This window comes from Herpailurus yagouaroundi, unplaced genomic scaffold (assembly GCF_014898765.1).
Source record: "Herpailurus yagouaroundi ecotype Mexico unplaced genomic scaffold, PumYag 182, whole genome shotgun sequence".
NCBI lineage: Eukaryota > Metazoa > Chordata > Mammalia > Carnivora > Felidae > Herpailurus > Herpailurus yagouaroundi.
Window position 1 is genome coordinate 3650832 of NW_024412413.1, and position 14933 is coordinate 3665764.

The 14933-nt window shown below is 50.6% G+C and overlaps 1 protein-coding gene across 1 annotated transcript in view; it reads right to left on the bottom strand.

Annotated features, from left to right (window-relative positions):
• Positions 1-14920, bottom strand: part of PPARA (peroxisome proliferator activated receptor alpha) — a 67029-nt gene extending 52109 nt beyond the window's left edge. Inside the window, exons 1-2 of the mRNA XM_040490547.1 lie at positions 14898-14920; positions 14010-14159 (exon numbers count right to left, since the gene is read on the bottom strand). The gene's annotated coding sequence lies outside the window, so the exon portion shown is untranslated. The remainder of the gene's footprint in view (positions 1-14009; positions 14160-14897) is intronic.
• Positions 14921-14933: the final 13 nt, after the last annotated feature.

Sequence of the window (14933 nt, forward strand, 5' to 3'; positions counted from 1 at the left end):
TTCTTGAAGTTGTGGTTTTCATCCTTACCATTTGGTCTGTGACCCATTTCAAGTTCCTCCTCCTCCTCCTCTTTATTTTCTTAAATGTTTTATTTATTTTGCGAGAGAGAGAGAGAGAGAGAGAGAGAGAGAGAGAGAGCGCTCACACAACTGGGGGAGGGGCAGAGAGAGAGGGAGAGAGAGAATCCCAAGCAAGTTCTGGGCTGTCAGCACAGAGCCCAACACGGGGCTCAGAAACACGAGCTGTGAGATCAGAATCACGAGCCGTGAGATCATGACCTGAGCTGAAATCAAGAGTCAGACGCGTAACCAAGTGAGCCATCTAGGCGCCCCTACTCCTCCCTTTCTTTAATATGGTTTTTGATGAGATTCAAGATTTGTTCTTTTGCATACTGCTATCCAATTATCCCAGCACTCTTTGTTGAAAAGATGATTTTTTCCCCCACCGGAATGACTTGGCACTTTGTTGAAAGTCTATTGACCATACATGTGAGGATCTATTTCTGGACTTGCTGTTCTGTTCCATTCGTCTGTCTGCTTTCATATCAACACCACACTGTCTTGACTACTGTAGCTCTAGAACAATTCTTGGACTCAGGTATCTGAGTCTTCCCACTGTGATCTTTCTCAGTGTTGTTTTAGCTGCTCTCGCTCCTGTACCTTTCCACATAATTTTAGAATCAACTTGTCCAATTCTACAAAAGGGCATGCTAAGATTCAATTCTGATCGCTTTGAATCTATAGATCATTTTAAGAAGCACTGCCATCTAAACAATACTGAGTCTTCTGATTCAAGAGCATGGGATAACTTGCCATTTATTTTAATATTTCTCTCAGCAATGCTGTGTAGATTTCACTGAGCACATCTCATGCATTTTATCCCTACGCAGTTCATAATTTTTTGATAGTTGATTGCTTTTTAAATGTTTTTTTAACGTTTATTTGTTTATTTTGAGAGAGAGAGAAATCATGTGGGGAGGGGCAGAGAGAGATGGAGAGAGTCCCAAGCAGGCTCCGTGCTGTCAGCGCAGAGCCTCATTTGGGTCTCGAGCCCACAAACTGTGAGATCATGACCTGAGCTGAAACCAAAAGTTGGATGCTCAACCGACTGAGCCATCCAGGTGCCCTGACTTTTTAAATGTTAAACTAACCTTTCATTCCTGGGAGGAGAAAAACAACTTTCAGTACACTGAAGGTGTCTTTTCATTGTCTTCTGGCTGAGAAAATTATGTTTTGGGTTGAGAAGTCTGAAAATGTGGTTGAGAAATTATCTCTGACTTGTTGCTCCTCTGAAAGTGATGCCTTTTCAAATTGTTTTAACCTCTAGCTTCTTTTAAGATGATCTCTTTGTCTTTATTTCTCAGCCGTCTTACCATAGTGCGTCTAGATACGGATTTTTCTTTTTTTAATTCTGGCTGTAGTTCTATAGGATTCTTGAATTTGTGACTTGATGTCTTTCATCGGTGTTAGAGAAACTTCAGCCACTATATCCGTAAACATTGCTTCTGTTCCATTCTCCCTTTCTTGTCCTCCTAGGATTCCAATTATACGTATAATGTAATTCTCCATACTTATATTCTGTCCTTTTGTCTCTTTGTGCTTCATTTTAGATATTATTTTCTGACCTAGTGTTAATTCAACAATTCTCCCGGCAGTTGTGTCTACTCTGCTGTCTTATTGATCTACAGAGTACACCATTTAAGTTTTTGCATTTTTTACTTTTGTAATTTCTACCCGGGTATTTTTCCAATCAATGTCCTTTCTAAATATATAATGTCTAGTGCTCTACCAAAACTCCCACCCTTGTCGTTTATCTTCTTGAATAGAGTGAGCAGGTGCTTTTGAAGTTTATATCTTATAAGCCTAATATTTAGAGTCTTGCGGGTCTGTTTCCATCATCTCTCATTTCTGCGTTTCATGAGTCTTCTCTCCACGTATGCTTGGTCAGTTTTGTCGTGTGTCATCCTCTACAGTCTCGATTTGTACGGTCCTGCCTGACCATGAAAAGGATCATGCGGGCAGAAACTGGGCAAAATGATTTTACTAATCAGTGGTGAAAATTACCATGACCTTCAAAAGGTTTTGGCAAAACATTAAAAATTCCTTTATTATCAGTTGTAAATGAACCAGGGAACAAAAAATATAGTAACGCTAATATGGATTTAGTACACTGTAATCTAAAACATTAGAAACACTGAAATTCAAGTGTTTTATTTCCTTGTAAAAAAAACTTTGCAAGTAGTGTGAGCCATGCTTGGCTTCCTCTCGTATAAGTCACGATTTGGAGTGAGCATCTTTTCTGTGCTTTCTTTTGTAAATTGTCAAACTCCTAAGTTTGGACTGGCTTCCATCACTTACTTATGCTTTGCACGTTCAAGATCCTGAAATATCTGGGACACATCCTCCAAGGTAAAGCTTGCTACGATCACCTCTTCTGGGACATCTCCCTCTTTCTGTCCCAGTCACGTTCCTCGTTTATGCGGACAGGTCCCTTGTACCAGGTGCCTCTGGATTTCCATCTAGCGTCTCTAAATGGCAGCATCCCCACCGCCAGCTGTTTTTCGGTAACTCCGGTTAGGTCCGATTCAGATTTTATTCCCCGTGTTACCACCTTTCATTTACTTGCTGCACCTTTTTCTTTGTTGCTTCGTTCCTCTTACAGGCTTATCTGGTGCTAGAAAAGGTCAGGTGGGTTTGTCGCTGGGAGAGGAGGAGGTGGTCTATGGCAGGTACTGAATGATAGACGCACAGGGCCAATCACAGACCGACTTTGAAAGGAGAGCTGGGATTGGTCACAGATCTGTTATCTGTGTAGTGACTGGAAGACTGGCGAGTGGGCCGTGGGCTTCCCGCAGCTGCTCAATTCAGGTACCGGGTCATGGAAACCTGAACTGTGTTTTAGGGAGCCTGTGGGTATTTAACTGGTCATTGGAATTTGTGCATAATGGAACTGACGAGCGAGGACTACCTATGCTTGAGAATTTATTCCTGGAAATAGAGGCCCAGGGTGATGCTTTCTTCCTGCAAGTGTCTGCCAGGGTCCTGGCAATCTGGGACCACCTTCATCCCCCTCAAGGAATGCGATTAGTTACAACCCGGCTCAGTTCGTGAGCAAGCTGATTGATCTCCAGGTCGCTGTATTCCTAGAGGGCAGCTTTTTGGGTCCCGACCCAAAGTTTGGGATGTTTCCCAGGGTCTCCCCTTCTCGTAGGTTTTATACCCCCAATTTTTACTTTTAGCCGTGCTCTTTAGTCTCTTAATTGCTTCATCCGTAAACTGGGGACAAAACGACCCCAAATGTCAAGGGTCCAACTTCTCCAGACCTCAGCCTGGCAACTGTTCACTACCTGGTGAGCTCTCCAACGCCTTGGCACATGTTTAAAGATTCCGTCCACCTTTTCCGGTTGGCTTCCAAACTCCTACGCCATTATCAAGACTGGAGCCCCTATCTTAACGTTTTTAAACCACTTAATAGTTGTGACTCTCGGCTCCAGAGTTTTAAATGGTCGTTTTTCCCTTTCGTTTTTACTTCTGGAGCTCCAAAGTACTTCTGTGCCGTAAAATAAACTCCATAGCCTGGTATATGGGTAAACGACTACACTTCCTTCAAGTTTCCCTCACATTCGTTCAGGCAGTGTTACTGAAATCACACCTTTCTAGTAAAATGCCAGCAAAATTTTACAACAGAAAAACGGTCGTCTTTTCAACAAGCATTAAGTAGACAGGGAGGCTGTGTCCGTTCAACGTTTTTAGCTGCCTTCTGTGCTCGGTCATGTTCTAGGCACTGAGGGTACAGGAGCGCAGAACACAGACAAGATATCCCTGCCCAGTTACCGTTCTTGGGGTGGGGGGGGGGGGGGGAAAAACCAACAAACAGGGATGGATGTCCTGTGTCCCATGTTGGATGGAGACAAGACAGGAGGGAGGGGCCGCAGTTACAAATACGGGGTCAGAGAAGACCTCCCACGTGGGGAATGAGCACAACTCGGGTGTCCTCCCTCGCTGCAAACAGGGACACAGGGCTGGGAGAGTCCCACGTGGCCGCGACCTCCCAATACTCTAGCGGCGTCCATTGCTCACGCCCTCCGCAGGGCAGCACGAGGTTCTCCCGGGCATCAGCCAGGTGGAGGGAAGGAAGGAAACCACCTTGCCCGGCCACTCACCACGCTGTTACACACGTCCCCCTAAAACTCTCCCCGCTTGTGTCTGTGTGACCCACCCTACCCCAAGTGCCTAACGCACTGACAACCCCGGCCCCAGCTTTTCCTCTCTGCTGTTCCAGAGACGTCTTTAGTGGACAGGGCTGGACGCTAAAGAGCTCACTCGTATTCGAGTATGAACAGGAGAGGCCGTGAATTCCACGAAGGCAGGATTATGACGTGGGGCCAAATAATGGCCCCTAAAGAGGTCCATGGATACGCGGAGCCCCAGTCTCGGAGCCCATGGAGATGTGGCCTTGCGTGGAGAAGGGGGCTCTGCAGGTGTGACCGAGGGTTCTGCAGGGGGTGATGTGTGGCCCGCCCGCCACCCTCCAAAAGACAGACCCACGCCCTACCTCACCTCCAGGACTTCAGAATGTGACCTTATCGGAAACAAGGTCTTTGCAGATGTAGTTACGATGAGATCACACTGCAGTGGGGTGGGCCCTTGATCCAATAGGACTGGTGTCACGGGGGAATTTGGACACAGACACACAGACACACACACACACACACACACACACACACACACCCCGAGACCACCGTGTGGTGACAGAGGCAGAGACTGGAGGGGTGGGTCTACAAGCCAAACCACACCAAGCCTGACGCCATCACCAGGAGAGAAGGTGAGGAAAGTTCTGTCCCGAGCCTCATGGGGGGAGCAGCCCCGCTGGCATCCGGACAGCCGACGTCCTGCCCCCAGAACTGCAGAGAATAAACTGTCGTTTCAAGCCACCCAGACTGTGGTGCTTTGTTACAGCTGCTCAAGGAGACGGACGCAGACAGGCACAGACCCCTGGCTGAGGGGATGGGCCCGGATCATTCGGAGAGGACCACTCGAGTCTCCTGAGTCCTTACAAGCAGAGAACTCTCTCTGGCTGCGATGAGGCAGAAAGGGACATCGGAGAGATTCCGGATGTGAGGACAACCCAACCCATGTTGCCGATTTTGACGGTAAAGGGGCCACGAGAGAAGGGATGTGTGAAGCCTCTAGAGGCCGAGAACCACCTCTGGCTGGCGACCAGCAAGGAAACAGGGACCACAGATGACATTCAAAACTCACACAATCATAGGGGTGCCTGGGTGGCTCAGTCAGTTAAGCGTCCGACTTCGGCTCAGGTCATGATCTCACAGTTGGTGAGTTCGGGCCCCACGTCAGGCTCTGTGCCGACAGCTGGGAGCCTGAAGCCTGCTTCAGATTCTGTGTCTCCCCCACCCTGTCTCTCTCTGCCCCTCCCCAGCTTGCTCTCTGTCTGTCTCTCAAAAAATAAATATAAAAAACAATTAAAAAAAAAACACCTGACTTCAAACGCATCTCGGTTGTCTGATCTGGGGGGAGCCTAACAGAAAGAGGGCAGTCTGGTATTGGAAGCCAGCCCCACACATCATCACACCCACGGAGGAAGGCGGCCGGGATGATCTCCCAGGCACCACGGGGAGTCAGTCTGCTCCCACCTGATGTGACAGGGCTCACGACAGCCCCCGGCAGGACACCACCACCTCCCTCCCCACCGCCACAGCCACGAAGCAAGACGCCTGCCTGCCCTCGGAGGCCTTGACATCACTCATCATATGTTATCCTGGGAAAGGGGCTTGTACTCGTCCAGGGAATAATTTGCCCGGTTGGTTCACTGCTATCAGACCCAACGGTGTCAAGAAAACAGCACACAATCCAGCTCCTGTCCTGTCAAGGTGGCCTTTCAGGAGACAATTACCATGCTCACAGGATTAAGATAGACTCACTGCACAGAGGGCTTATCTGTTTTTACTGCCGGAAGTTCAGCGGCAAACAGAAGGCAGACCCTGCACCTGAACGTACAGTGTTTCCTGCATATAGGTCATTAGATGCACGATTAGAGTTAATATTCACCTCAGATCTAAATTCTGCAGAACGAAGCGGGTCAAAAGGATCTCACTTGAGCACTTAATGCCTTTAAGATAATAGCCAGAACGAAAATGGGTTCTGAAATCTCTTGGATCATTGTTGTTCACGATTAATCGCCTCTTTCTCGACTTGCTTCCTTTAATGAAAGGACGTTCCGAATTAAAAAAATGTTTGTTTTAATGTTTATTTATTTATTTTGAGACAGCGAGCAAGCAAGGGAGGGGGAGAGAGGGAGAGGGAGAGGGAGGGAGAGAGAGGGAGAGAGAGGGAGAGAGAGAGAGAGAGAATCCCAAGCAGGCTCCGAGCTATCAGCATAGAGCCCCATATGGGTCTCAAACTCATGAACCAGGAGATCATGACCTGAGCCAAAATCAAGTCTGACATTGAACTGACTAAGCCACCCAGGTGCCCCGGGAATTCTGAATTTTAAAGACAAATATTTATCGAGTCGTCCATCCAGACCACTGTTAAAACTCTGGCATTATCTGCTTTGGGCCCTGCCTCCCCTCTTAGCCTGGGAGCCCCACTCGTCCAGAAATGCAGTGCTTTCTAAGGGTGACTGTGCGTGTTGTCTTTCGACTGCTTCCTCAGCACCTAGAACACGGCCTGGCACAAGGTGGGCACTCAGTAAATATTTGCTGAATAAGTGCTCAGGCTTAGAAATAAATGACTGAAGTACTCAGTGAACAGCCGCTGTGGTGAAGGCGGAATCAGACCAGAGAGGTTCCCAGTGCCGTAGGGTCTGAATACCCGAGGGACAAAATTCTCGTATCTGGTCTGGGGGAAGATCTCGGAAGGCCTCCTGAAGGTGGTGGTACCTGCTTGGGCCATCGGCAAATCTCAGCGGGAGGGCGGCCCTACGGGGGCTCGCAACTCACTCGGGGGGGCACCGCCCGAGCCGGCAGCACAGTCCTGGGCGATGCTGGGCTGACGGAGAGCGAGGCAGCTACGGCTCCGGGCTTTGGGGTCCGCGTCTGGCGGGGTCAGCAGCGGTCATCAGGCTGCCACGACGGCGAACCCGTAACGCGTGCGTGCTTTGGAGGAAAAGCACCGGGCGTCGGAAGTGCTCACATCAGAGGGATACAAGCCGGGCAGGCAATTCAGAGAGGCTTCCCTGAGGAAGCAACTTCAGGCTCGGATCTCCAGGCAGCGGTCACGGGGACGAGGGGGGATGCTGAGGGTCCGGGGTAACGGAGCAGCCCAGGCAACAGGAGGAACCTCGATGCGTGAGAGGGCCTGGGGGTACGGGAGCAATGTCGGCCCCTGCGAGTGAGGCCCGGGCCTTCCCATGCACCACGGGAGCAGGCGAGTAGGGCTGGGTGAGTCACCGTGAAGGCTGACAGTCAACATAAGCAAAGAAACGCCTACGGACGTCTTACTATGTGCCAGCCGCAAGCACCCATGGAAAGCACTGGGAGTCACCCCATTTGTCACTGGGGAAACCGAGGGGCAGGCCAGATGGGCCCGTGCGAGGCGGACAGCCACAGGGCAGGACCCTGCCCTCATCCCGTCTCCATTGGCCCACCGGGAGGCCGTGTGCTGGCCCAGGAGCAAGGGCTGGACAGTCTGGGTGGGAGGTCCCGGGAGGGTCAGGGTGACGTCCGGAGGCCGGTGGACGTCGGACCTGAGGTCAAGTGCACGGGCCTCCAGGGAGGAGGCGAGGCCGGGCGCCCCAGGCAAAGGTGGAGACTGACTGCTGGAGCCCGGAGAGGGGCGCCCGGGGCTCTGTGGAGGGCACAAGCCCAGGACCAGAAAGCAAGCGTCTGCTTCCCAGGTCCCTCGCAGCTCTGTGGGAGCAAACGTGATGACGGAAGCTGTCTTGGAACAACAGGCGGATGGATGATGTGCCGACACCTCGGCCGGAATTTCACTTCTCATCCCTTAAAAGCAACTCCTTTACTGAGTTCTAAGTTTTGGTTCTTGCTCTTGTCCTTCTGAGACTTTGTTCTCAGAGACCGTGCCAGTTCTGATACCGTATCTGGCCATGGATCTTTCCGGAATACTTTCTAGAGCATGACTTCCGCAAACCTGGAAAGCCCACTTCTGAATGCACTGTGGCTGAGCGCTTCCCCTGCCTTTGCTGGTCTCAGTGTGCGAATCAGCCACGGATGTGTCTGGTTTCCTGGCTAGCTTCTTCCTTCTAGATTCTTGTTCCTTTACTGTCCTGTGCCCCCGTGAGAACGAAAGACTACCAGCTATCCTTGAATGTGTCCTTGAATGTGGTTAAAAATTCACCTTCATGTTGGGGCGCCTGGGTGGCTCGGTCGTTGAGCGTCTGACTTCGGCTCAGGTCATGATCTCATGGTTGTGAGTTCGAGCCCCGTGTCGGGCTTTGTGCTGACAGCTCAGATCCTGGAGCCTGCTTCGGATTCTAGGTCTCCCTCTCTCTCTGCCCCTCCCCCGCTCATATTCTGTCTGTCTGTCTCTCTCTCTCTCTCTGTCAAAAATAAACATTAAAAAAATTAAAAAAATTTTTTAAATGTTTTCCAAAAAAGTTTTTTAAAAATTTAATTTTTTCAAAAAAAAAAATTGAAAAAAAATTCACCTTCATGTAGATTTCTGACCCAGATGTGAAAAGCTAACTTGGTTGGATTCATCTAAGCTAGAGAATGGAGCAGAAGAAGGCCCATCATTTTGGGGCTCTGGGGTGAAAACAAAGGACCACCTTTTCCCCTCTGCTCATATGGACATCCTGCTGAGCGCCCTCTCCCCCCTGGACGCACACACCGAGGCGGGGACCTTGCCAGCGTTGGATCTTCCTCTTTGGGGTGGTTTCTACCGGCGGCTCCAGCTGTGTGAGCTTCCCGGCTCTCCCAGGACCCCTATCCCTTCACTTGACCCTCCTCCCGCATCTAGAACCTTCTTTCTCGGCGCTGGAGCAGCGCTCCAACGTCTGCGCCCGTGTCCTTTTCTCGTGGCCTGGCACGCGAGTTCTTTTAACCCTGTTTACACTGGTCTTTTCGCCCAAGGAACACTACCTTCAGATGCTGCTACACTCAATACCTTTCTCCTCACACCTCTTATTTTCCAAAGCCTTCTTCCCAGGGCACGGCTCCCCACGAGGCGCGTGCGGTCAGCATCCTCCCACGGCCAAACCTGTTTCTCAGCTACTCGTCCGGTCCCTCCCAGGACTCCTCCCTGAGGAGAACGGATTAGGTTTACTTTCCTGGTCTCAGAAGTACCACAAGATAGAATGTCTTCCCGGGGCGCCTGGATGGCTCAATCGGCCGAGTGCCTGACTCTTCTTGATTTCGGCTCAGATCACGATCCCAGGGTCGTGGGATCGAACCCCACGTCAGGCTTGGTGCTGAGCGTGGAGCCTGCTTGAGATTCTCTCTCTCTCTCTCTCTCTCTCTCAAATAAATAAATAAACTTAAAATGGAAAGTAAGTGGACAGTGAGTGAATAGGACTCTGACCCAGGTGCCAAGCTGTCCTGCAAAATGAGCCAAAGGAGACCGTCGAATTTATCAAATTTCCTCACCCTCCAAGACAGGGGGAGTGTGCTCCTCGTGGAGGTATCCTAACGGATGTCAACTTGTCCAGTGATGAAAGCTGCCTGAGATGCTTCTAAAAATTCTCCTGGCAAAAAATACCCCATTTAACATACAGGTAATAGAAGAAAACCTGCTCTCAGTTCATCAAGATTTGGTGGCATGTGGATTCTTCAATCCTGTGTCTTACGAGCCGCGTTGCTTCATTGTTAAGCATGTGTTTAAGTAGTCAGTTAAGGCTGACAACTGACGTCTTAGAATATTTCAGACAGGGACGTATCCACGGGTCAACTTCTAAATGACTGGGTCCATTTTACTGGAGCTTGGCAATTTGTCACCTCAGTGTGGTTATCACATCACCACAGGCTCATTCAGTTACAAGTGGCTGCAAGAAAACGCGGGGCCTCCCCCACACGTAAAAATGAAAAACAAACAACAAAAAAAAGGGAACTATGGCGTCCCATTCACTTAAATGTATTATAGTTTCAAATCGTTCACATGAGGCTTCGTCGTCTTTGAGGCAATGAGTCATCCCGCATTTGCTTTCCTAACTTGGACGATTCAAAGTGATTCTTTCCTAAAGGTTGACTTGTGGTCTCTAAGCGAAAGGCGTGAGGCATGCAGATCAGATGCGAAACTGTCCCTCCTCTTTACTCACGAATCCCTGAAAACAGAGCAAACTAGAAGCAGGCAGGTGAGCACAGCGTCCCGGAACACACGGGCATGCAGCCAGGGTTTTCTCCAATTCCTCCTGTGCCTTTCTTCCCCCCGCAGGGACTCCTGCCCTCTTAGAGATGAGCACTCCCCACCCCACACGGGTGTAAACATACCCCTTGCCTAATAAGTCAGTTGTTTGGCATCTGAATCCATGACCTTGCAGAAAGAAATCGCATTCTATTTAATTAGACTCTCGGGCCATCTCATAAAAGGTCTATCGAATACCTAACATACCCCAGACCTAGCGAGGAGCGCGGGCAGAATCATTTCAACTGCAACTACCACTTTATAATAGGGATGCAGAGGACACAGCACGAGGCGGCCCAGCACGGGTGCGGCGACACCCGTCTCGTTGGGAGAGAGAGGGTGGTCCGGCCATCCCAGTTTGGGGGCGGGGGAAAAGCTGCAAAACGTCAAGGGCGGGGCGGGAGGCAGGCCTGCTGTCTGCAGCACCGAGGGGGGTGCCCAACGAAGTCGTGCCCACGTCCGGGAGGATTTCACCCTCCAAGGATGAGGAACAGACCTTTGCACGTCCCACGTACAGCGGAGTAAGGGCCAATGCAAAACGCATCAGCACCGAAAACGTGAGGGCGCGGCCACATTCGGAGAAAGCACAAAGCTGCTTGTGACAGTTGTTCTCACTGATGTGGGACTCGTTTACCTACTGAGAAATTCCTCCTAAGACCCCTCCGGGGCTCTGCACACTTGTCGAAACTTTACCAAGAACCTTCACGTAAGCCACCACCTGTGAGCGTCCCAACCCTTCCGACAGGTGAAGCGGGAAAGAATTTCATTTTCTGATGAGGCAAGAACCGTCCAGACAGGTGGACGAAGACCCCGGGCCTGGCAGGCAGCAGCCGAGGAGCGAGAATCCAAATTGATGGCCTAACGTGATTAATGAGCTAAGGCATTTCCACCGTGCCCAGCAGCAACCTGATGCCAACCAAAATGCTCAAACACTTTTTCGGAAAATACACGACAAGCTCAGAACAAACGCCGCTCCACCACAAAAATAATCGTAACGGGGCTGACCTAGTAGGGAGTAAATTCTTCACTTTTGGGAGTGTATACGCTCTTCCAGACGTCGCAACATCACCCCTACAAGATGTTACGTAAGTAAATACTCCAGAGGCAAAGAACAAACACACCTCCCCGTAACAACAGCCATCAGACCACGTCATGTCTGATTATCCGTAGGACCAGCTGGAAAACTCGCACGCCCGTGCTCTTTTCCAGAAGGTCACCGCATGTCAGCACTAGAAATGCATGGAAGGGGCACCTGGTCGAGCGTATGACTCTTGATTTCAGCTCAGGTCACGATCTCACGGTTATATCGAGCCCCACATGGGGCTCCACACTGAACGTGAAGCCTGCTTCAGATTCTCTCTCTCTCTCTCTCTCTCTCTCTCTCTCTCTCTCTCTCTCTCTCCCCCCCCCTGCCCTTCTCCACCCCCTCCCCAATAAATAAATAAATAATATAAAAAAGAAATCCTTGGGAAAAGAAACAGGTTCTTTCAAACACGGTCCACTGGGACATCCTTTTTGGTTTCTTACCTTAAAACTATGTCAATACCAAGTTGGAAATTAAAGTTCATCGCCTAGGTTTCCCTAGCCACGTGACGGCCTTGGAGGTGAACCCACTTGTTCCATGTCAATAACCAGGTTTAAGTAACAGACGCAGCAAATGTCCACGCCACACACAGAAACTATGCCTTTCTTTGAAATGTTTGTGGAACACTCGAAAGAGGGATTCGGTATCAAGCCACCAAAAACAGAAATAAAACTGAGAGGTCCTCAAATTTTAAAAAAATTGTTTTCATTTAAAATTAAAAAAAAAAAAAAAATCGGGGGCGCCTGGGTGGCGCAGTCGGTTAAGCGTCCGACTTCAGCCAGGTCACGATCTCGCGGTCCGGGAGTTCGAGCCCCGCGTCGGGCTCTGGGCTGATGGCTCAGAGCCTGGAGCCTGTTTCCCATTCTGTGTCTCCCTCTCTCTCTGCCTCTCCCCCGTTCATGCTCTGTCTCTCTCTGTCGCAAAAATAAATAAAGGTTGAAAAAAAAAATTTAAAAAAAAAATAAATAAATAAATAAATAAAATTAAATTAAATTAAATTAAATTAAATTAAATTAAAAAAAAAATTAGAAAAAAGAAAAGGCAGAAACTACACAGGCCACACCCTCTCCCTGCACTGCAGCAAAATTAGTTGAAATGTTCAACAAAATCACCAGGCACTTGGAAGGTGAGGCACCTTTAAGAATATTCAGGCGCAGAGACTGTGGGAGAGGAAAAAGAGAAAAGAGGATTTGGTGTGTTTATAATGTGTTTGCACTAAGCAAAGAACCATTTAGTTAATTAATTTTTTACAATGCTTATTTATTTATTTTGAGAGAGAGAGAGAGAGAGAGCGTGTGCATGAACAGGGACAAGAGGAGAGGATTCCAAGCAGGCTTTGTGCTGTCAGCAGAGAGCCCCATGAGGGGCTTGATCCCATGAACCGTGAGATCATGACCTGAGCCGAAATCAGGAGTCAGACCTTTAGCCGACAGAGCCACGCAGGCACCCCAACATTTTTTTTTTTTATTTTTAAGGACTACTGAAAGAATATTTGTCATAGGTACACATTTGCTCATTGCATGCAGGAAAGAGATCACCGGTTGACCAGCAACCAAACAGTAAGATGTTTCGGCAAAAATGGTTTCTCTCTCCAGACTCCCCAGAATCATCTTTTAGGATGAGGAGGACAATCTCCAACTTTCTTTTTTGTATTCTGGCATAAAAAATCAGCTTCACGAGCAGATCTATGGTTGTTTTGCTCAATACTGAACGCATTAGCCCATAGCAGCTACTCAGTAAATATCTGTGGAATGAATAATATATACATATTACACACCATAATATATAGACACACACACATTAAGGGACTGGCTAAACAGTGGCTGTACCTAAGCACAATGGAATAGTATACGGACGTTCAAAATGATGAAGCAGAAACATTTATTTCACACGGCAAGATCTCTCCTCGCCCAATAGTCAATGAAACGGAAGCCGACGACAAAATGGTTTCTATCGAAGAAACACGCCTTTCCTCTCCTCTCAGTCTCTCTCGCTCACGCACAACGTTTAAAAATCTGCTTACGAGCCTGACAGACATGAGCCGGTAAAAACTATTTCACGATTATGGGACGTCTCTCAGTATATGTCTAAGATCTGAGAAAAGAGAAAGGCATTTTCTCAACTGTGGGTGAACCTGCTTTTGCTTCAGAGTTGCACAGGAAGAATCGTGTCTGCTCCCGGCTGTGCCCGTCCTGCGTGATGACGGTTCCAGGCCGGAGCCCCCACCGCAGCAAGCTACCTGCCTGATATTCAAAGCACCCTGAACACGGCAAGGAGCCAGCACGTTTGGGGTTCAGTACTCGTCAGCACCTGTCACCGCACAGTCTGTCAAGGAATAACATTTCTTAACAGTTCCACCGACCGGTTTCATATCACATGGGACCGAGCTGCTATAAAGGAATGAAACTCCCAGTGAAACAAACCCAAGAACCGGCAACTGAGCACGGCCCACATTTATCTTACTTGCAAAGCGCGGAAAACATACCCCCAACTTTGCACCACTGAGTAATAATTAACCCCCGGATGGCCAGCGTGTAGGGCAACCAGAAGTAAACACTTAAACATGTCGGTCTGGAAACACGAGCCAATCAAACCTTCTATTTACCTGTGATGACAGCGTCTTAGTGCTGAGCCTGGGTCACCAGGAGCGGTTCCTCCAGGGAGGCAGAGCCTTTGAAGGCAGCCTCGGCAGCAAGAAGGTAAAGGAGGAAATGATGACGATGTGTCCTCTGGATTCTCCCCAACTCTCCACCACCTTGGAAGAGGAAAGTCACCGTGACCCTACTCGGGCGGCAGTGGAAAACCCTGTGCCCCCCGCCCCGCGCGCCCTTTCCCAGGCGGCCCCGGGAGAGGAGGGGGGCTCCCCGGTTTGGGGAGGCGAGCGGGGGGGAGCCCGGGCTGGGGTGGGCGTGCAGCCCCGAAGGGCCCGGGGCGCCCCGCCAAATCCTAGACGTTACACCACCGTGGACTTTTCTTAGAGAGACGTTTGACACTGACATTGGGGCACGCCGTGCCTCCTTTCAACTTAAGAAGGCGAGGAAAGCACGGGCACGCAGTCGGCCGTCCCGGGTCGGCGTGGGGACAGAGCCCGGCTTCCGGCCCGCACCCCCTCCCCCCGGGGCCGCGCGGCCGGGACGCGGGGAGACCCGGGCGCGGAAGCGGCGCGCCGGTCCCGCAGGGCCGGGCTCGGGAGAAACGTGGCGCGGCGCCGCTGCCCTGGGCTCGTCCCGACCGGCCGGGGCGCCGCCTGCGCCGGGGCGCAAAGTGCGGCAGCGACTCCAAGCCGCTCCGCGGGCGAGTTTCTCCGGTCCGCCCGCAGCCGCCGGGCGCGCCGCCTCGGGGGTCCCGGTGTCCCGGCCTGCGGCTACCCAGCCCCGGGGAACCCGGGGGCCTCGGGTGACGCCCCCAGTCGGTGACGCCCCAGCTCGACAGCGCCGAGGGAAGGGCGCGCCCGCGGCCCCCGCCCGGGGGGCCTTCCCTCCCGCGGGACAACCTGTGGACACGGCGTCTCCGGGGCCCCGGGCGCTCG